Source organism: Haliaeetus albicilla, chromosome 7, assembly GCF_947461875.1.
Source record: "Haliaeetus albicilla chromosome 7, bHalAlb1.1, whole genome shotgun sequence".
Classification (NCBI taxonomy): domain Eukaryota; kingdom Metazoa; phylum Chordata; class Aves; order Accipitriformes; family Accipitridae; genus Haliaeetus; species Haliaeetus albicilla.
In genome coordinates this window covers 31123068-31144132 of record NC_091489.1, presented here as the reverse complement: position 1 = coordinate 31144132, position 21065 = coordinate 31123068, and the positions used below count along the sequence as shown (strand labels likewise).

The 21065-nt window shown below is 41.2% G+C and overlaps 1 long non-coding RNA gene across 2 annotated transcripts in view; it reads left to right on the top strand.

Annotated features, from left to right (window-relative positions):
- Positions 1-617: 617 nt before the first annotated feature.
- The window catches only part of LOC138686124 (uncharacterized), a 65842-nt gene continuing 45394 nt past the window's right edge, over positions 618-21065 (top strand). For both annotated transcript variants that reach the window (XR_011325474.1, XR_011325473.1), the window contains exons 1-2: positions 618-711; positions 6688-6802. This is a non-coding gene — a long non-coding RNA (uncharacterized lncRNA). The remainder of the gene's footprint in view (positions 712-6687; positions 6803-21065) is intronic.

The following is a 21065-nucleotide window of genomic DNA, read 5'->3' as shown; positions in this document are numbered from 1 at the left end:
AATAACCACAGACTTGCCTTGTGGATTTTCTGATTGTATTAAATTCTGTGAGCCTGGGCTGGGATGTCCTGTCTTCAGCTTCCTCTCCTGTCTGCCCCTATTATGGAAACTCCTTGCTCACCTTTGGCTGTGCCCACGTTAGCAAGTCACGAGACACAGCAGAAGTAGTTGGGTGGACTGAGACTGCTAGTGCTGGGAACCCCATGTCCGTGAAGCTGGGATTTTAAGTGGGTTACTGTAGAGTGGCTGGTGTCTTGTATTGAATGTCTATTCACAGTTGGGGCACATTAGCCACTCTACTGGAGTGTGTCAGAAAAATTCCCATTGATCTATTCTTCATCAAAAATTTTCTTTATAATGCTTTTTATTTTTTGAAAGAGCTACATTTAAAAAGTGCTCAAGTTTGCAAAGAAAATAGAATTTATTTTTAATTTTCTGCTTTTTTTCAGCACTCATGCAAAAAGTACTTAATTTTCTGTTCTAACAAAAGTCCAAAAGCAGAATAACAGAATGCGTGCATGGTACAGTATCTGCTAATACTGTCAATATCCACAGTCATCAGGATGGTCAGATACTTTTCCACATTTAAAAGTATATTTTCTCTGTTACTTTCACAGGAATAAACTTCCAGATCTTGGGTCTTCTCATATCACTGGACAGTACAACATGTCTGAAGTGATTGTGCAGAACACTTCATAAAAAAAAAAGGAGGTAATCTGTCCTATCAGGTCTTGTCCTGAACACAATGTTATGTTAAGTGCTTATATGAAACAAGTTTTCTTTCCCTTCCATTGTATTTCTTTTTATCATTAGCTGTTGTAACTGAATATTGTTGCTTCTGTAAAATCAAGTCCTCCTTCAAATCTCGCTGAGTCTTTGGCCATAATTACATTGCAGCAATGAGTTCCACTTAGCATTCCTCCCTCAGGGTTTTTCTAATCACCAAAAACACCTTCTTTGTAGAAAAAGAAAAATCGGTCTTTTAAAACAGTTTTTCTGTTTAAGAAAAATGAACTGAAAAATCCAGGATGGACTCTTCCTGTCCTATCTTTTCAAATAAACTCACATTTGGGAAAAGGCTTAGCTTGGAAGATGTCATACAGAAAGATAAAAGCTTTGAAAGTTTTTATTAGAAACTGGTTTTTATACTTAGAGAACCAAACAAAAATAAATTATCAAAGAGACAGCCTCCTTCTTGGAGACCTCATCATCTAAGTTGCAAAACTGGGGTAGGAAGAAGAAGTTTTGCCCCACCAGTGTTGCATCAATGTCAAGGTTAATATTCTGCAAAGGAATTACAATAACAAGGAAAACTATCTCGGAGCAAGGAAATTAGGCAACAAAGGATACAGAAAGACTGGAAGCTCCATATTATAGACGTACAGATTTTCTAATTCAGTATCTTCTCTTCTAGCAGGGCCCATTCCAGCCATGTCAGAAGATGGTTCAAGAAACTTAACAGCAGGGCAATTTATAGAAAAACGTGCCTGCTTTCTGCCGTTCCACCTGTTATATTAAATACATACACATGTGTGCACACATACAAAACCCACTCTAGGTGTTTTGGTTTGCAATACAGTAGGGGTTTTCAAGCTTTTTGGAAGCCAGCTAAACTGCTGACTTGTTTGCTACTTTGTGGCATAAAATCTTCTGGCTAATAATACACTTGAAAAGAGCGTCTCCTTCAGTCATCTCTAAATCAGTTGCCTTTCATTTTACTGGGTGCCTTTTAGTTATTGTAGTAGAGCATGACCAGACATGCTTATGTGATCTTCATGAAATTTTCATATTTTCTTCTATTTCCACGGCATTTTAAGAAACCTTTTTTTAATTTAATTTTTTCACTTTAAATTCTTCTGTCTTGAGTACTTCAACATCTGATTGAAATTTTATTGAGAGGCAGGGAGGGAAGAAAACAAAACCAATTTAATCATATTGAGGGGAAGCAAGTCCATTTTCTCAACCCAGAGAACTGTCTTCAAGCTCACCCCTGGTGGAAGCTCCATGAGTTTCAGCACTGCAGGTGAATGATTCTAGCCCAGAATGATTTCATCTATCTGAAAAGGGAGTTAAGTGTTTGTCAATTTTGTCTAAACTGCCAGGTTTTCCTAGAAATAGTGTTCCAGGTTTTCATGAGCCTGGAGACTTTTTTGTCATTTCAACCTCATTTAGCTTATTATATCCTGCCAGCCATGTCTAGATAAACTGCAATGAGGGCTGCTGCCTCCATTATAAGCCCACATCTACTCTGTCAACAAGACTTCAGTACCATGACCATTATAAAATCCCTAAAATTTGATCTGCCATTGATGATAGCAAGTCTCAATTTGTGGGTGCTAGCCTGCAAAAATGATCTACAAATGGCATGTTTCAGGCTGTTATTTTGTATCCTGCAGGATGGTGTTCAAGTCCTCTCTCTTCCCGTCAATGGGAAGGTCATTCCTCCAGAAATTACTATCGCTCTAAGTGACGTGGGGAACTATACCAGAAGCTTAGTTTAGAATAAAAATACAGGCAGTAGAATAATGTTTCATGTCAATTTATTTTCTGTGATTTGACAAAAATATTAATTTCTCACTGAGTTGGAGATAAAACCAGTTCTTAAGAGAACAGTGTATTTGGGAATGTGTTTCTTTATTGTTCAAATTGGTGGATCAGTCCTCAAATGATTCGTGTTTTATTTTTAGCAGGAAATATTCTCTCATTTCCTCCATTGCCTCTTTTATATCAGCAAAGTGCTTACCGACCACCTTTTTACAGCTTTTATCTTCACCAAGCTTTCCTGAGATTGTAACTGTTCAGAATTACAAATCCGTGTTTCCTGGTATTGATGAATCTGGCTCTTGGAAAGTGTGAGTTACAATGATTAGCTATATCTGATTAAACCCTGAAGAAGAGCTGCCTTGAGGGTTTGAAACAAGTGCTCTTTAGAAGATTTAATTTCATGATCTCCCTAATCACTGTTTTGTAAGTTCAGTGTACATCCTATGCACATCTTTTAAATCAGTGCAGATTGCATATTGGTTTATATTGTTATCACAAATTAGCAGTACAATATCAGTTTCTCTGATGCAGGAAACTCTGAACAGGAATCGTTTGCATTTCTATTTGAGCATCCTGGAGACAAATATAATGAAATGAATAGCCTTTTAATTTAATTGGCTTCCAACATGAGTCTGAGAATAGAAAGCACAATACGTCGCGCAGTTACTGTAGAAACGGTTGAGGTCAAAAGCTCTGCGTGCAGACCCTACATTAGTCACTACTGCTCTTGTGCAGTAATTTTTTTTAATTCTCACTGCATCTCCATCAGACCCCAGGAAGCCAGATAATTCAGCGTTAGTATTCCAAGTGGAAGTGCTGGGTCATTTGTCACTGGTCAGATCTTGCTATGGAATCCATTTTAAAAAAGCTGCCAAAATGAAAAACTGCATTGTATCAGTGCTTTTATACATCAGCCACAAGAATAAGATCAGAGGGAAAAAAAAAAAAGAAAAAAAGAGAGGAAAAATCTGTTTCCTTCTCATAGAAGAAAAAAAGAGAACAAGGCAAGAAAAACTGGTACAAAAATTGTAATAATCTGCCAAGAAACCCTTTTTCAAAAACATCTTTCTATTATAGATTACAGATAGTTAAGATTTATGTGCTATTTAGTGGAGCCAGCCTTGCTGAATGCAATGAAAGCAAAAGAGAGATAATATTGTGCTAATATTCAAAACTCCTACACCCTTTTGACTGTAGAAATAAAGAGATACAGCTCTTCTAAAACTTTAGCTAGCCTAGGAGCTCATCAATGAACACATAAACCCTTCCACACAGTGCTAAATGTAGAAAAGGGATTTCTTTACTATTCTTGGACTGGCTAGTGCAAGATCTATGCTGCTGCTTCAGCTTGAATTCATTCATCTGTCTGCAGAAAAGTTTAGAACTCCTCATCTGTGCCCAATCCCATATGCTTATGCTGGTACAAAAAACTGACACAAAACGCTTGCATATGTAGCAGACTCAGCTGCACAAAGGGGATCACATTAACCTCCCATTTAATTTTTGGACTGCTGATTTTTAAAAGCACAAAAGTTCTTTTTAGGAGGTCTTACATGAACAGTTCTTGGCATTTTTAATTTTCCTAAATTATTATATGTAACTATTATTATTTGCTGAAGGAGATGGAGGAGGTAGTACTTCCCAATTAAAAACATCCTACTGGTCAGTATTCTTTCCAAGGAGGCAGAGGACTTGAGTTCAGCTCCTCTCTTGTCTAGAGGCAATTCAGTCCCTTGCCTTATGTCTGCATCAGGTGCCCAGGCTGTGTGCAAGCTCTGGCTCTGTCTTCCTCTTGTGCGAGCCCAACTACTCTGCAGAAAAGCCAGATAGATACACTGGGCCAAAAATAGGGCACAAGCTGGTGTGTGATTTTGTTACCTGGCAGCGAAGACACTCACTTGGGAAGGACAGAATCTATAAGCAGTCTGCTCATTTTTTCTATATTGCTCAGCGCTAGCAGGGAAGCAGTACTGTGAGCAGAGGTTGAAAGCCAGGTTCCCCAGGTATAGACACAGTCATTGGGCTGTTTGTAACAGGGTGGTCTGCAAAGAGCAGCTCCAGTGGGCAGGGGTGCCCAGCAAAGGGAAAAAGAGGAGATGGTTGAAAGACATTTTATATGGTCATCTCTGGCTCTGGAACATCTCAGAAGCAGAAGCATGCAGAAGAGCTTTAGATAGTGCATTGTTCCTGTGTGCAGATAATGGAGTGGCATTATGAAACAGTTTGGACATGGCAGTGAGGTTTTTTGGGGGGCAAGGAAAACAGACCAGCAGCTTAAATCTGTCCTTCAAAATACAAACACCCACCCCACCCTGCATTTCCCTTGTTGGCCCTATCAATGCAAGAGGACAGTGGACTTTCAGATCAGTTTGCACTCACAGCCTGAGTCCCTGCTCAGGAGAATGAAATGCAGCAGTTTGCAACCCAGCTGCTCCTGATCACACTAAGTAGTGACACCTGAGAGCATAGCCTGGCTGCTCAGGGATGCTTTGTCTGAACTAAATCTTATACTGCAGTAAGCCATGTTAATGCTCTATGTAGATGTTCACTGGGAACTAAAGGCATTGCAGTTTGATTTAGGTATAGAAGTATTTGAAGTGTGTACCTGCATTGAGTGCACAAACCAGTGCTTGGGAGGGTTTTTGTGCTATCATGGGGAGGTTGTCCTGAGCAAACATGCTATTGCAGGTTTTGTGAAAATTTCACAGCTAATGCACCCAGGCAAATTGGATGGGTCCTACGCACATAGCCTACACTGTCCACTGTGGAAACAAACTCTGTTTAATTGTGATCAGGCTACTGTGAACAGGTATCCATAAGGTGGACTCATGCAGGTTGACACCTCTGCCTTGAATTTAAACCCTTAATTAGCTTGAATTGATTTCTCTCAAGTACCGTCATGTAGACAACCCTCAAATCAAAGGGATTAGCCTCCAGTTTAACTCTACTGAAAAAGCTAATTGGGGAGAAAAGGAAAGGAAAACATGAAAAAGGGGATATTTAAGAGAAAGCTTCAATGCCCTGGTGAAAAAGAAATGTCGTCTAGGGTGAATTTGACACAGGGGGGGTGATACTGTGCCTGCATGGTAACATTGCATAGCATCACCTACTTTTCAAATGGTTTCTGTATCTGCTGTTTCACCAAGTCCAAAAAACAGAAGTATTTGTCACTTTAAAACACATTATCACTCCCGGTAAAATTGTGTATTTGTCCCTCTTTGATAACTGATATTCCTCAGATAATGTTGGAACTGGAAGCAAAGCTTCTCCTTTTCTTAATATTCAGCTCTAACTATGGAGAAATTCTGATCTTCTGTTGAAGAAGCCAAGCTTCACATAATATTGTTTCCCCTAACTTTGACTAGTCCCCTATTTCTAAGTACTCTGCCTTTCAGAGGAAATCCTGGGGTAGGGACCTTTGAATATTTATCAAGTGGCATAAGGTGACTGAGTGTTGTAGCCTACCTGTAGAGAAATGCTCTCTGTAGAAGCAGATTTGATAATTATACAGAAAAGAGAACTTGTTTTCCTGCAATGTAAAATGATTCACACCTGGCCTATCCTCACTCTGCAGTATGCTAAATAATGCATGCATTTTCTAAAGGATATTAAAACACGGTGGTAAAAAAATTAAACTGAGAGAGGAGCTCATATAATACACTACATCAGGGAAAAAAAAGTCTGTAAGTATAAATGGAGAATGGCTGTGTCAGCCCTCATGGAAATAACACATTTCTTTCATAATCTCCTGATACATGGTACACGCAGTTCCAAAGAGCAGCTGTCCTGATAACTGGCTTGAAAACAAAAGGAGGCTGAAAAACAGTAGAGCCTGCTAGCTGTAATCTGCATAAATACCTAAGCACTAGGAGATTGTTTCAAAGCATGAAATACAGCAGTGTGTGCGTGCTAGGGTGGTGAAGCAGTCAGCAAGGAGACTATAGGTGGCACCAAGCAGGCCTGGGAGAGTGCCGGTACTGCAAGGGTTAAGAGTAGAGGGAGGCATTTCTACCAGGACCTACTGCAGACTAATGAGTAACTGATCCAGGTGCAAATCTCACTTCACCACCATCTGAGTGATTGAAGAAGTCTTCCCTACTCCTTCCTTTAAGTCACAGTGGGTTTTTTGTCTTGTGATTTCAGACTCCTAAATCCAGTCAAACTACTTCTGTTAGAAAAAAATAAGTATGGGTAGAGAAACATCTCTTTCTTCTAAAATCAGTTTTAAACTGGAAGATAGTACAACTACTTTATTGTGGTCAGTCTCCAGGCAATGGGTGGCGTGGCAAGAATTACAGTGGGATTTCTTTCAGGCAGTGTGATGTATACCTCCAAAATCTTTGCTTTGCATGTTGATATTTATTTTTGCTTTTTCCTCTTCTTAGCATTCCCCTCGCTATATGCCTAGTTCTCTTGGCTTATCAAACCATGTTCTTTAGGATGCCTCTGCAGCTTCATGGGCCTTGGAATGACTCGCACCTTGCATTTCCTAGGGAGTAAGGACCTTCCCCAGGGGTGCTCTTGTCTCTGCTGCAAGTTTGATACAGGCTGGCCGGCCTTGCTAGGAGGTATTGTGGTGGTAGTGCTTGATTGCTGAGGACTGGGTTGCCAGTGGAACAGCACAGGACTGTGATGGCTACATGGAAATAGGGTTGCAGCAGCAGAAAGTATGAGGAGTAGGGCTGAAGGCTAAGAAAGGTGGAAAATGCTTGCAAATAAGGCAATACATTGGTGGCTTTGTCAAGAGTGCTGTTGGTAGGAGGTTGGATCAATGAATGTGCTCAATAGCTGCTATGCATCTTTTATGAGCGATTCCTTCCAACTACTAGGTAGGTTTGTAGGCTACTGTTTCACTTTTTTAGGAAACTTGGCTATCCTGTCAAGTATGTCCCTTTCATGGGGTATTTTTCTTGCTGGAGCTGTAAAAAATAATCATACCAGCTCATCTGGTAAGAGTCTCTGGTCATGCTTATCTTACAATATGAACATGAGAGGAGGGATAATGAAAAGAGGAGGAGGGCACCTTAACCTCCTAACACACCACCCTGTAATGCCTCTCACAACCCCAACCTATTTACTAAAAGGGACAAATTCTGCCTTCCTGGTTTTGGTACTGTTCCTGGGAACAGCTGCTGCTCTCCATTGAATGAATGCCTGTTTTCAAATTTACAAAGTATCCCACGTCCTGTATGGCATATATGCATTCTGTAGATTTTGTCCTGGGAAGGAGGTGAAAAATGTAACAAGTCTAGTGCATAGTGTAATCAAAGATTTATAAATAACCATGTATTTTTAATGCATCTAAAGTAAAAAAAGCTGTACAGTAAAAGCAGAAATGTGACATTAAATGGTTGCTTCTGCCAATTTTCCACAAGGTATTATCAAAGGACTGTTTCAGCAGCAGGGTTGCAAGACTGCATCCTCCAATAGGAAGACAATGATTTGATCAGGCTCCAGTTAAGGCCACGAGCCTCCTATGCTTGAGGGCCTACTCAGCTTCTCTTGCATAACTTTAAAAGAAGCTCAGCTGGTCAGACCAAATGGCCAATCAATCAAGAGATGTTTTGTAATGCATCCTTTTATTTCATTCCCATAACTGACAACTTCAAAGCCAGTATTTAAAATAAATAAAAAAATAAAGGTGGTTGTGATCAAAACAGAGAGGAAGCATTAGTGCAGGATGGATCTGTAACCCTCTGGCCCAGGGTACTGCTTGGCAGACAAATTTTCTGCCCCTTCTTTTCATATAGATCTTCCAGTGTATTAATCTTTTTTCAGTGTTTTCTTTTTCCTGAGCATCCCACTTTCTCCTTTTGTAGTTAGCTCCAGAGAGGTGTATTTTCCCTTATTAGCTGCATCAGAATTTCCTAAGGTTAGGGGAACTGGTGCTTCTGGGGAATTATTGAATTCAAGTTATTTGGTGATACTTCTTCCAGTTTCTGCAAGCCTTGCAGGATGGCTAAGGCATATATCATTTCATTTTCTGAAACGTTTAGGTCACCAATTTGTGTTCTAGCCTGGCAGTGTTTATTTTCAAATTGTATATGAACAAGTGTAAAGATCTGCGAGTATAATAAAATCAGTGTGAAAAGAGACTAAGGTTCATCACAGGATTTCTTGCAAGTTAATTGTTGGAAGCATTGGCATACAATCTGGCTTGCTTATCAAATTGATTAAAATGGTTGGAGCAAGAGGCAGTGTTATATCTAAATTCAGTCAGATTTGTCTTAAGAAAAAGTTTGTTTAGGGAATGTAATGAGAAATAAAGTAAATGCAAACAGCTGGTATCCTGCCATTTTGTGACCTGCCTTAAATGGTCTGTTTGGAGAATCCTGTTGGTGGGAAAGGTCTGATATGTGCTGCTTTGCTGAATGCTGCTTGATGTATCCTTTGTGGTGCCTTCTGTGGCCTAAATGAAGTTTTGGTTCAGCAGTTACAATTTGGGGAACAAATACTGATTATTTGGTACCCAAAACATGCCAGATATTTTCTAGTTTTGCACTGATTTCTATTATTCTATTCTTTGCTTTTATGTATTCAATGATAAGTGTTTTGGAGTAGCTGCAGTATCAAAATTGTGAATTTTCTGCCACCAAGTATGTGTGCTGATATGCCCTCCAGCTTTTCCTCTTTGGAGCCCTGGCATCCTGCTTTGCTCACGTGTTTCCTGTGAGAGAACTAAGCCTGCCTGCATGGCCCTGGCTCGTTTCTATTTGGCCTGAGAAGCTAATCTTCACAATTATTGTCGCCAATTCAAGCCCATCCAAGTAGCTGGCTTTGAGAATATTTGAAATACTGCTGCCACTGTTTCAGAGACCCAGATGTACTAGCCTGAAACATTTATGCTATTAAAAGAGCTGTGAGAAATTTTGGATGAGGCTCGTGTTGACTTCGCAGCCAAGATTTCCCCCTTTCATTACAAGACTAGCTTTCAAACTTTTGATCAAACCATGGACTAACAGGTTTATTTCCCCCACCCCTCAAAATCTAATTTGCAAATATAATCTTCAACCTGAGACTCAGACTGCAATTGCTGCTGATTGGAATAGTGTGAGGGAAATCAGGCTGTATAGTTCTTTATTTGATACCATTAAATGAAAGGCCAGCATTAGTTAAAATATCCACCAAATGCCACAGGTTTATACCTTAAGTGCATTATTCACTAATTGTTCTTTGGTATTTCCCTGAAGGTGGAAAGGACTTTAGTCAGAAAAGAAGAAACAATGGTCTGATCAGTCACAGGCTTCTTGAATTGCAAATAAGAATCAGCAACCAGCTCAGTAAACATGTTCCCACCAGCCTCTAATGCTGATCTGTTGAGCTTTCTGCAGCCCTCTAATGTCATCCTCATGATTCTTTACATAATGTACATGCTGAAATCTTTCTTACTCTTTTCTTTTTTTTTTTTTAATATTGCCAGTAAGTAAATGTAAGAAGGTGTGAAACTGTATGTAATTCGTCCCCTGTAAAATGGTGCTTTTTAACTTGTAGAGGCTCTTGAAACAGAGATGCTTTACCTTCTTATCAGCACAATGCCCGTCATGTCAGAGCCAGGGTGACACGTCACTGACAGAAAGCTAACATAAAGTCTCTACTGTGCCTGAGTACAAGCAGTTATTATCTTTTTTTATTATGATAAAAAACTAGTAGCGGTCTAAGAAATGGTGCTAAGCTGCTGGTGTAGTCAAGTGCCTAGTGTTTTTACAACTATCTTGTAAGAATGTGAATATGCAGCTGGGTGTTATCTCCCTTGTCTACTGGCGAACAGTGTGATCTTAAAGCTCTAGTGTCATTGAGGCCTCTGTGACACAGCTGTCATGTTGGGAGCTGCTAGAAGGGACTGCCTTTGCTGCTACAGAGAGATGCTGCTGGGAACATCTGCAGCTCCCCGTGGTCTCCTCTTCCATTACAGAGAATTCTCAGATGTTCCAGGCACAGAACAACAAATAATGCCTTGATCCCCCAGGGTTTTCTTTTTGCCATCTGAGAAATCATTTAAGAAGTTTCTGCCATGCATTTGAAACAGAAGCATTCAGTGAGTTGTGTGAATGTTCCCCCCTTTGCCTCACTCATGATCAGATTGAGACTGAATGCCACCTTTGGAAATATGCTTCAGACAAACCAAAGCCATTGAAGTTCTACCTGGATTCCTGGTGGAAATGTAAAGGACTGTGAAAGATGCAAAGAGATAGGATAACCTAATATTTTCTTCTGTCTGTAAGCTGAAAAACTTGATGTAAAGTTGTGTGAGCTACTGCTCCTGAGCAAGGCAAGCTTTGTTTAGTGGTGCTTTTTAGTTAGAGATATGCTGCTGATGGTTTTGATTCTGTTGAGAACTGGCTGTTGGAAAGGGCTAAAATGTTTTATTACCCTGCTCTTGGATAAGGGCATGTCTAACTGGAAAGCCATTTGGGAAAGGACTGTTCCATGCCCTTTATTTTTTGCTTAAAATGTTTGGCAAAATTGGATTTTATTCTTGACTCAGCAATAGATAAAGAATATAATGAGACAGCGGCAAGCAAGTTGTGTGTAAAGTGATTACAGTTGCATAGCTTTAAGACTGTTTTCATACAGGTGTCTGTTATAATAATTTAGTTATGCAGTGCTTCCTGATCAGATTTTCCTAGACATCTCTGCTGTATGCAAACATAAAAGAACTTGGAAGGTGCTAAGCCTTCCAAAATGTTAATGTAAACACGTTACATGTGTAGGACTAGTAAGCATTTTCTAGGCCAAATGCATATCAGTGTGATTAACTGATTAACTAGCTAACAATCAATTGCTATTGGTCTTGGGCAAGTCTGTGCCACATGGGTTTGGTTTGCAGGGGTCATTTAGTGTGGCACTTGTACCCTCTGCAGTGGAGGTACCTCCATCTGATCTGGTAGCTGATGCTCTATTTTCAGAAATGGGCAATAAGCATTTCTAAGGAACAATTTCCCTGACCAATTTTAGGCAATTACCATAGAAAAATAGTCCATGATATAGTAGCACTTCTCCCTACATAAAGCAAACCCAGACTTCTGGTTCACATATCATAACCTGCGTGGATGAATTCTGCCTCTGATGTACTTTCACAATCTCACCAGACAAATAGTGACAGAATGTACCCATTGGTGATACAAACGTTAGGAACACTTTTCTCCTGCTTGGCCTGGGTGAAACATCTGGGACTTAATTTTAATCTTTTGCCCAGTAGCACAGGACATTGTGCCCAGGAAAGGCTTCCACAGGAATCAGGTTCCCAAGGAATGTAGTTTTTGGATGGAAACAGCAACAGTGCTAGTGCCAAGAGGCTTGTTTCAGGCTGGGTTAATTTGTTTTTTTCCCCTAGCTCATTCATGGATGAGACTAAAACTGATGATATCTGGGATGGATTTGTGTAGTTTCAGCTCTGTCCCTCTTATTCATGTTGCTCAAGTGATGAACTGTGCAGCAGTTCTTTCTTAGCAGGGGAAAGGCAACTGGTGGTGTTGTATACAGTGATCACTTGGCACTTAACTCCTTGCCAAGTAATGTAATCAGTCATCGCAAGCAAAGCTGTGTTGCTATGTACTCATTCATTTTGTTTGCTTCAGTGTTCGATTGAAGAAAACAAAGGGTAATATGCTATTAGAGAAACCGTGTAACCTGGCAATTAATAATATTGCTCATACAGACCATCTTGTGTCTTATAACCAAAATGATGTGTTAAGTTTAAAGATAGCCCCAAACTTTACTTTGCGTTTTATTTTAATGTTCCTTAACCCTCCTGCGTAAATACAGCTCTTGAATGATCACAACAAGAACATACCGAAAGAGGACTGGAACTTCCTCATTAATATCCAATTTTGGTACAATACAGTGTGGTATTAATGTCATTTATGATCATGTACTGTTGTCAGGGCCCTGACATATCTGAACATAACAGCATGACTTTTATAACCTTGTTACAAAAAGCAATTAGGGGCAACATCCAGCTCTGCAGTTACGTATCACGTGGAGATGTAAGGAGCTTCCAACAGTGAATTTAATTAGCAGCAAACACAGGGTACTCGGTGACCTGCCGTGCAGATAACACAGTTCCTGTCCGGCAATATCAGTCCCTTTCTATAAAATGGTACCTAAACTGCTCCAATGCTGGACCCATGCATAACTGACAGGCTTCCAAGGAACTGTGGTTGGAAGCTTCCAACCTGGAAGGCTGAATCAGGAAATGCAATGCTGTAAATCCAATCTTGTACCAAGCAACACCATGAGCAGCTTTAAAATGCTGAGGAATAATCCAGGAGGAACTACATGCTAATGCCAGCAGTTGCCAGACATTTCTCAAGAATGTATAGAACAGATTTTGGTAATCAAAGCTGCACTGCACAGAGTAATAAAATGAGCTGATGCTTCATATGCGTTGGTGCATAAGGTTAAGGAGAGTCATGACATACAACTTTGTGTGAAAGGGAGTCTGGAGGACTTGTATTGGCTGTGATGAAGGAATTCCTTATTTGACATTGAGGGGATATTAAAAATTAATTAAGCCAGACCTGGTTTTGTTAAGGTTTGCAGTGCTAAATTCCAATCCTCTGAAGTGTCTGAGGTTTCAGAAGAAAGCTTGTTAGTTACCCTGCACATCTCAAACTAAACGAGCTGATAATTGAAGCCATGCTCTGTTGGGATGTAAATGAGGAGTAGGTGAGATGTGCTTTTTCAGGGTGAGAAAACTGTGAGCATCAGTAATAGAGTGCTATAGTAGCTGGCCTTTCCTGCAGACACAGAGCTGGTGCCAGCACACTAAGCATAACATCCTGACCCAGCTGAGGTGGAATAGCCGTGAGCTTTTCCCAGCTGAGTGTCCCTCGCCAGCACAAACTTCATGAAAAACATCTGGAGACACAGACCAGGCAGCTGCCTGCTAACAGGTAGGGTCTCAGGAGATGTAGGTTGCATATCTATCCCCAGTGAATTGCTGAATAGCTTTCTGGCTGCTTTGGAGAGCCTTGTGGCATCTCCACTGTAGAGCAAGCCTAATGGTGTTTGCCCTGCTCTGCAAGGGGCTGGGCAGCCCCGTGAGAAAATGTCTCTTGGTATTTCTGTGGTCCCATGGAAGAACAATACCTACCATGAGAAGGGCTGCTCACATTTTGCTGCTGGTTTTCTCTCCTGCTCCACGCTGTATGTTTGTTCTGAATGCCTGTTGGGTTTCACAGTGTTGATGCAGTCTGCTTATATCCATTTCCGAATCTGACTGTGCCTAGTGCCTGACTTAGAGCCATTGCTGCTGTGATGATCCTGTTGAGATGCTTGCAGGGGGTTACTTGCAGGTAGCTAACTTTAAGTTGAGTTTGACCTAGAATAAGAGTAGAGATTTTTTAGGATTGTTCTTAAGTGTAACCTAAACTCTTCAAGCAACAGGTGCAGAAGCAGCCAGAACTGAGCTATATGTGTGCAGAACCAAAAGGAGCCGGATTTCAAATAATATATTATTTAATTATTATTTAATAAATAAATTGGTAATAGGTGGGTTCCCTAATTCTCATCTAAGCTGACTTTCATCAGGATAACTACCAAGAATAACTACCTCTGAGAAATGTAATTCAGCTCACTTGCATTGGCATGTCCAGACTTCCTGAGGCTTGGATCTCTCCAGCAGCCTGGGAGCAAAGCAGCTGTGTTTGTTTGAAGCCATAGACTGTTTTAGAGCACTTCAGATCTATCAGTTCACCTCCACCCTTTTTGTACCACCTCAGGAAAACAGAGCAATTAAAATCTTCTCAGTGTAATTTTTAGCTCTGCACTGCAGCCAGCAAGTGAAAGGCACAAGACAGCCTCGCAGACTGCTCCCAGGTCCAATCATGAAGCTTGGGAACTATCTATAGATAAATACAGGGAGAAGGATACCAGCAGGGCTATGCAAGATTTCTCTTCAAGTCTTTGTCCTGGTGTAGGTTTGTTCTGTGATGTTGAGTGAGTAACTTCATTTCTTTGGCTTCATATCTATCTGTAAAGGGACAGTTGCAGGCCTTCATCTACTTAGCATGGCTGGGGTGAATACTGCCATTTTAAAGCTTGCTCTGTGCTCTGACCCGCCCTTGGGGAGGACGTGTGGGTGCTGACAGAGAAGAAATGGACAGCAAGGCATTTCTTGTTTGGTTTTAGTAGCGCTTGGCTGGACTCATCTGTCTCCCAGTGGCAGGAGGTGTTTGCAAATACATATGTGTGCGAGTGCTGGGATAAGGTGTGTCCTGCTCCATATGGTATGTGCAGATGTATGTTGGCAGGTGTGAACTGTGTAACTATATTTGTGTGCACTGAGGATGGTTTTGGAAGAAGAAGGAGGCTGCTGAGAACTCTGGCTAGGTACTCGCTTTTCCTCTAATGTATTACTTTAATTTAAATTCACTTTACAGTCAGTGCACATGAGAATTATTTTGAAGGTTTAATTTGCTAGCTGCTGAAAGCAATAAGGTGGCTATCAACAGAGAAGAAATAGCTTGGCTGTTTGTTAATGCTCTTGGGCTGTACTGTAAGTTCTCCAGGCAACTGTAATGGTAGAGGAGCAAATAAAGCATTGTTGCTTTTAGAATCATTTGTTTTATTGTATCAGTAGTTTTCTGTTTCTAGATATTTACACATAAAGTATTTTCTGGGGCAGATAGCTGGGGGAATCTCTGGATTCTCAAAAACATTCAGACGGAAAAGCTGTTAAACCATGTAGAAAACATAATGTTTGGTCTCTTATTAGTGGCAAAAACTTCATTACGTTTATTATGTTTGGATTGGTGCTAATTTTCTGGCCATTTTGGTCAGCAGAAACTGTACAGAATTGCCTATATTTGTACTGGGAATTTAATTCCTTAGGATGGTGAGATTTGATTTTATCTGCTACAAGCAACCATCTGGAGTAAGTTTATTTGTGTTACGTGGCTTGCATGTATTTATACTTCAGACTGAGATCCCTTAAATTGAATTCTCTGAATTTTTACATATCATATAAATGACATTTGCTTGCAACACAGTGGAGTGATTACAGTGAATACTAAAATGGCAACATTCTGCAGTAAAAAAAAATTACAATGTAAAATGAACATTCATTTACAACAGAGTGTAAATTTATACTATTTAATGAAATGCATTCACTGTGCAGTGAAATACTTTTTGTGCCTATTGAAATACAACTACAAAGCACTGAAACTATAACATTTAACAGAGACATTCTGTTACACAGTAAAAATTGTCATGTTTGTTAAAATTATATTTGATAGAGTGAAATAAACATAGTCTGTGCATATGTTTATTTCTCTATATAGATAAAATTAAAAAAAAAAAATATATGATTACATCAATCTGCTCTAGACCAGAAGTCCTATACCTGGGCTTATTCAGTATCAGTCATGTTCTACCACAGAGCAGTACATTATTAACTGTTTCCTTGTGGTTGAGAATTTGCCTTCATCGGGAGGGGTGTGAGGGGACACGGCTTGTCAGGGACCATGATTGGATGTAGAAATTTCTGGAGCAGGTCTCGCATGACAGATGAGCAAATGCTTTTAGCTGGTAGGTTAACCTTCTTACCCATCTGCATGCGGTTGGTGGGACCAGGGGACACTCCTGCATCTCTTAAAAGGAGAAAGAGGGATTGACCAAGAGGTTGCTTTACAAGCAGATAGGCCCCCGTGTGAACAGTTATGTACAAGTTCTCTCTAAGGAGTAACAGATCTCTGGATAGACATTATTTTGCCAGTATCCGAACGGAATATATTTGTTGTACTTGGCAATAAAACCCTATTGTCCACATGCTGGACGTGTTTTGGGGAGGGACTCCTCCAGCTCTTGCAGAAACGGCTGCAGCAAGTGATGCTTGTGGTGACAGTATAGCTGGGGACTATGTTATTCTCACAGGTGCTGGAGATGATTGAAGCATAGAAGGAACATGCATTTGTTCCAAGCCCAGTACCATTCACTGCCATGAGAGAAGGCTGATGACACAAATGCATTTGTGCTCTCACCACTTTACCTTCCATAGACATATACTGAGAAAATGTGTATATTTTTGGACAGATTCAGAAATGTTTTTTAATAGTATATGACTGGTAATTGCAGTGCTTCATTAGGCCATAACTGTGCTAGTGAAATACAGGGTTTCTGGCTAGGCCTTTCGGGGGTTGTTCGTGACAGCCATCAGCCATGCTATTGAAAGTAATTTTTCCTTTGTTTGCATGCAGTCTTCCTTTGACACTCCTCAGCTTTACAGGACAGCTTAGGGAAAAATCTCCTGGAGATAGCCCCAGCCATCAGGCTGTACTGGCACCACAGCTCCAACACCAATCCATTACTGGGGTTGGCATTGAGGCTTCCTGGTGCGACCTACCCCACGTGGGGGCTTCCTGGGGGAGGCAGGAATTGTTGCAATCCTCAGGCCACTCCGACTGATTCTGATTGCAAAACCTGCTCATTACGCATTGCATCTCAGGCTCTGGAGAGCACTGGAGGGTGATTGAAGATCTCCTCAGCAGATGGTGGTAGGCAGACATTCACACACATTGTTGGGGTGCAGATCTGTGCTCTGGAATCACTGGTGTTAAATTAACATATTTATTTGCTGATTCCAGTGTGGCAATCCTTACCTTTCCACAGATCCCAAAGAATAGGCAGGTTCTTACTCCAAGAAAAAAGATTAAACAACCGAAGTTATGGTGCTGATCATCAAATAGTGCAAGATGCCTTTTGTCAGTGCAGATTCTGACCTGCTTTCTGTTTGTAGCTGGTATTAAATTCCTGGGTGAAGATAACCATTTACCATGGTTTACATGCCTGTTTCTGTTCCATAAATGTAAGGAGACTTGGCTCTCTTGGGCTAATAACTGATCTGTCCATTTCTGTGTTCATCTTGGCCAGGGAAGTTGTCACATAAAATAAATGCAGTAAAGATGAAGCTGGCCGTTCCCTCTCTCCTTTTCAAAGGCCATCAGCTCACTATGTTGCTGAATAAAATGTTAAAGCTTGATATTCTGAAATAACAAAATCTGGTTTCCAGTTGCCCTTTTTATTTTAAAAGGTGAAAACTTGCTATTTATTCCAACCAAAATGTTGGTTCAAATTGAATGGGCAAGAGGGTCAAGAAGTTGCCTGGGTTAATTTGCGGATTTGCTGCTACTCATTTTCTCTAAGCTGCCTGTACATTGCACAGAGCAGCTTGCCAGGGCTCCCCTCTCTAGTCTTTAGGCCTAGATGCACAAAGATATTTGCTCTCTGCTTTCAGTTAATTTTCCATTTCACCTCAGTCCCCAGCTTTTTTCCTGAGTAGCTCTGGCATATATATTCATTATATAGTCTCAATAATGCTGGTCTTGACTCTCGGTGACCTCCTTGGCTGTCTCCTTGTATAGAGCATGAGCAACGCGTAGCAAGGGAGAAGTGGAGGACTCCGGGGAGGCAACTGGGATGGAGCTGATAAATGGAAAGTGTCTGGGGGAAAGCGACAGAAAGTGGGTGAGCGAAGGAGCTGCACCCACGGAGGAGGAGGGCAGGGGAAGTGAGAGGATGGGCTGGAAGGAGGGGACAGGGTGCCAAAGGAATGTGAGAGACCCTGAGAGGGCATGTGGCATCCAGGCCATTGAGAGCTGGAAGGGGTGGGAGGGGAACCAGCCCTAAAACAAAGCTATTTGAAGAAAGGCAAATTTATGAGGAAAGCAGGAAGAAGGGAGGAAGAGAAAACCATGCAGAGGCTCTGCATGGATATGGCATTTCCAACCTGAATGTCTGCAGTCGGCAAAGACAAGGTTGCAGGAGGAGGGCAGGGGCATGGCAGGGCAATGGAGAAGAGCAGCACCATTGCAGAGCCCCTCCCTGCTTATTCTTTCTGGCTCTGCTGTCCTTCTCCCTGCCCCCTCCCTGCCTTGCGGAATTTATTCTGCTTCTAGTACTGTTTCTGTGCTGAACAAACCAGCACTGTACAAATTAAGAGGACAAGATGTTCAGAAGTGGCAAATTCACACTTTTTTTTGGTTGTTTTCCTAGCACATAAAAGCAAATTTAGATTGGTGGTGGGGAGGGCAACCAAACTTGGGGGGTGGGGAGCACTGCACAAAAAAGTGCTCAAAGCTGAGTGCAACATATCAAAGCAGCTTATAAATGAATCTTTGGATTAACAAGGTGGGTTGCAGCAGCACTAGTGCTAATAATAAATGGCAATTTTCTTCCCATAGAGACTCGAGCAAAACCGCGCATTGTCTTGAGACAGGTCCATTTTTTCTTAAGATTACTATTTCTGTAAATACAGAACAAAATTTCCTAGCAATATCTGACCACTGTGTTCTCAGTTTCTCTGGGTCAGATGGCATTTAGCATCCTCTAAGTCCCTGTCATGGTCCACTCGGTGGACTCGTGATGGTTCGTTTGCTACGATCTCGAAAGTGCAAAATTAAGGTGACCAACACCAAAGGGGATAGCAGTAATCACACAGTAAAACTTTATTGTATTGCCTGTGAGGAGGCACGTGATAGTTAGAGATGGGTGAAAGAAAGGAGAGAAGTAAAGTTAAGTTTGGAGAGAGGAGAAAGAGGGGTTATAGCTACCACCGCTGATCTCACAACGTCCTAACGGTCCCGGGTCCAGCTGATGCTGCGTCGTCAATCGTTGTGGTCCTTGGTGGGGAAGCTTCCAACTTCCGTTGTTCAGAGGTCATCTTTTATGCTTAGTAACACACCTTGCTCCACCTCTGCCTCAGGAGTCTCCATCCTTCTCAGAATATAATTATCATATCTCCGCCCTTCTCAAGCGAGGCTATCTCGCAGGCGCGGGGTCAGTGTCCGAGGCGTGGTTAGTCTTGGAGGTGGGTAGCCTTCAACCAGGAGGTGTGTTTTGGTATTATAATGAAGCAAAGTTCGTCTAAAGTTCATGATTTCTTCATCGGTGTTATGCCAACAGTGGCAATTCATCCTTTTTGACAGTAGCTATGCAGTTATCTCTAACGGTTCCAGTCAGGTACCTTCCAGGAACCTTGTACTGCACATTCCGTCCTTGGGACCGGCCGCTGCGCTCCAAACAGGCCATTGCAGGTAATGTACTGTTCATGTTCCTGATGACGATGTTGAGACAATGCTGATTTTCTGGCCGACTCTTACAGTCCCTGTTGTTTTGGCTCTCTGTTGAAATGGGTTTTCTGGCATTGGGTGCAATAGCTGCCAAACAGAAGCAACACATAAGATCAGCCTGGGAAAGCTGACAGCACCTCAGAGCTTGGTGTTTGCTTTTCAAACCAGGGACCTGCTCAGTGCAGCTAGGAGCTGGCTTTTGTTTGTGAGCAATTCTGTGGAAATGAAGAACAGAAGAAAATCTGTTCTTTAACCTAAGCTCTCCCCAAAGAAATGCCAAGGAGAACACATCTGGCTGTCTTCTGTGAGGCACTCACAGGCCCCAGATTTTGAAAGTCATGCAAGAGCCCAAAGATACAGATTGGAAAATCCCCTCTAGGCTGAAAGTACCTGGTTTCCTAATTCCTTGAGCCAGAGGGACTTCTGCAGCGAACTGCTGCTGTAAATTCAGACTTCAAGATCAGACTCCTGCAGCTGTGCCATAGCTGTGGAGGGGTCTGCTACCCCTTCCCCTTCTCTGTGGCTCAGTAAGGATTACATTTTTTAGTGCAATGGTTAACAATTCAAACGGAGGGAAAAGAAGCCTGAACATGCTGCTGCCAACTGCTAGGTTTAATAAAAAAAATTCTTTTGACCTTATTTTTCCATGGAAAGTGGCTTTTCAGAGGAAATGGTTCAGAGTTCTTTTAAGGGGGAGGAAGGGAGGAGAAACCCAAACCTATTTACCATGTCAAATCCAGTGAGGTTCACTGAAGAAGGGGAAAAAAATTTGAAACCTCAAAGTTTCACATTAAGACTTTGAATTCAATTTTGTTTAAACTGGAAGCACTACCTCTTCCCCCCCCGGCCCCTCCCCATTCCAAATACACACAAGAGTTGACCTTGCACTGCCAAAGTGTTGTTCTTTTAACTTTCTCAGCCATCTCCAATGACAAGTTTCCTTTTATTAAAAAGGAGCTAAGAAGAAAGGGGACCTGTTAGAAATCTGGAATTAGAATTTAAAGTCCCCTCTCCTTCAGGTTTTTCCTTCCAAGTGCTAGAGTTTCTCCAAGGGAAGTAGTGTGCATTGATACTCTCCCCATGATGAACAAAATCTCTCTTGTCAATGTAGTAAGTGCAGAGAGGCAATACATTGTCATAAATCCAGCCCAAGACTCTCTTGCAAAATAATTACACTTCAAGGAAATTTTAATCTCATGTTAATGAGACCCCCTACAATCTTTGTGCTCTCAGTCATATTAGAAACTGATTTATAATTAATGACAACTGCAATGCCACTACCTTTGCATGAAAGAGATCTTTAGCTATCTCCTCAGAAGGGTTTGAAAAAAAATGAAAAGTATGAGAGAAGGGTTTAATGACTGCTTTGCCATGTTAATAATAACAAGTAGATCTCAATCCTAAGTACCTGGAAGCATAGAATATATGAGCAAGAAAATCTTTGTACATAGA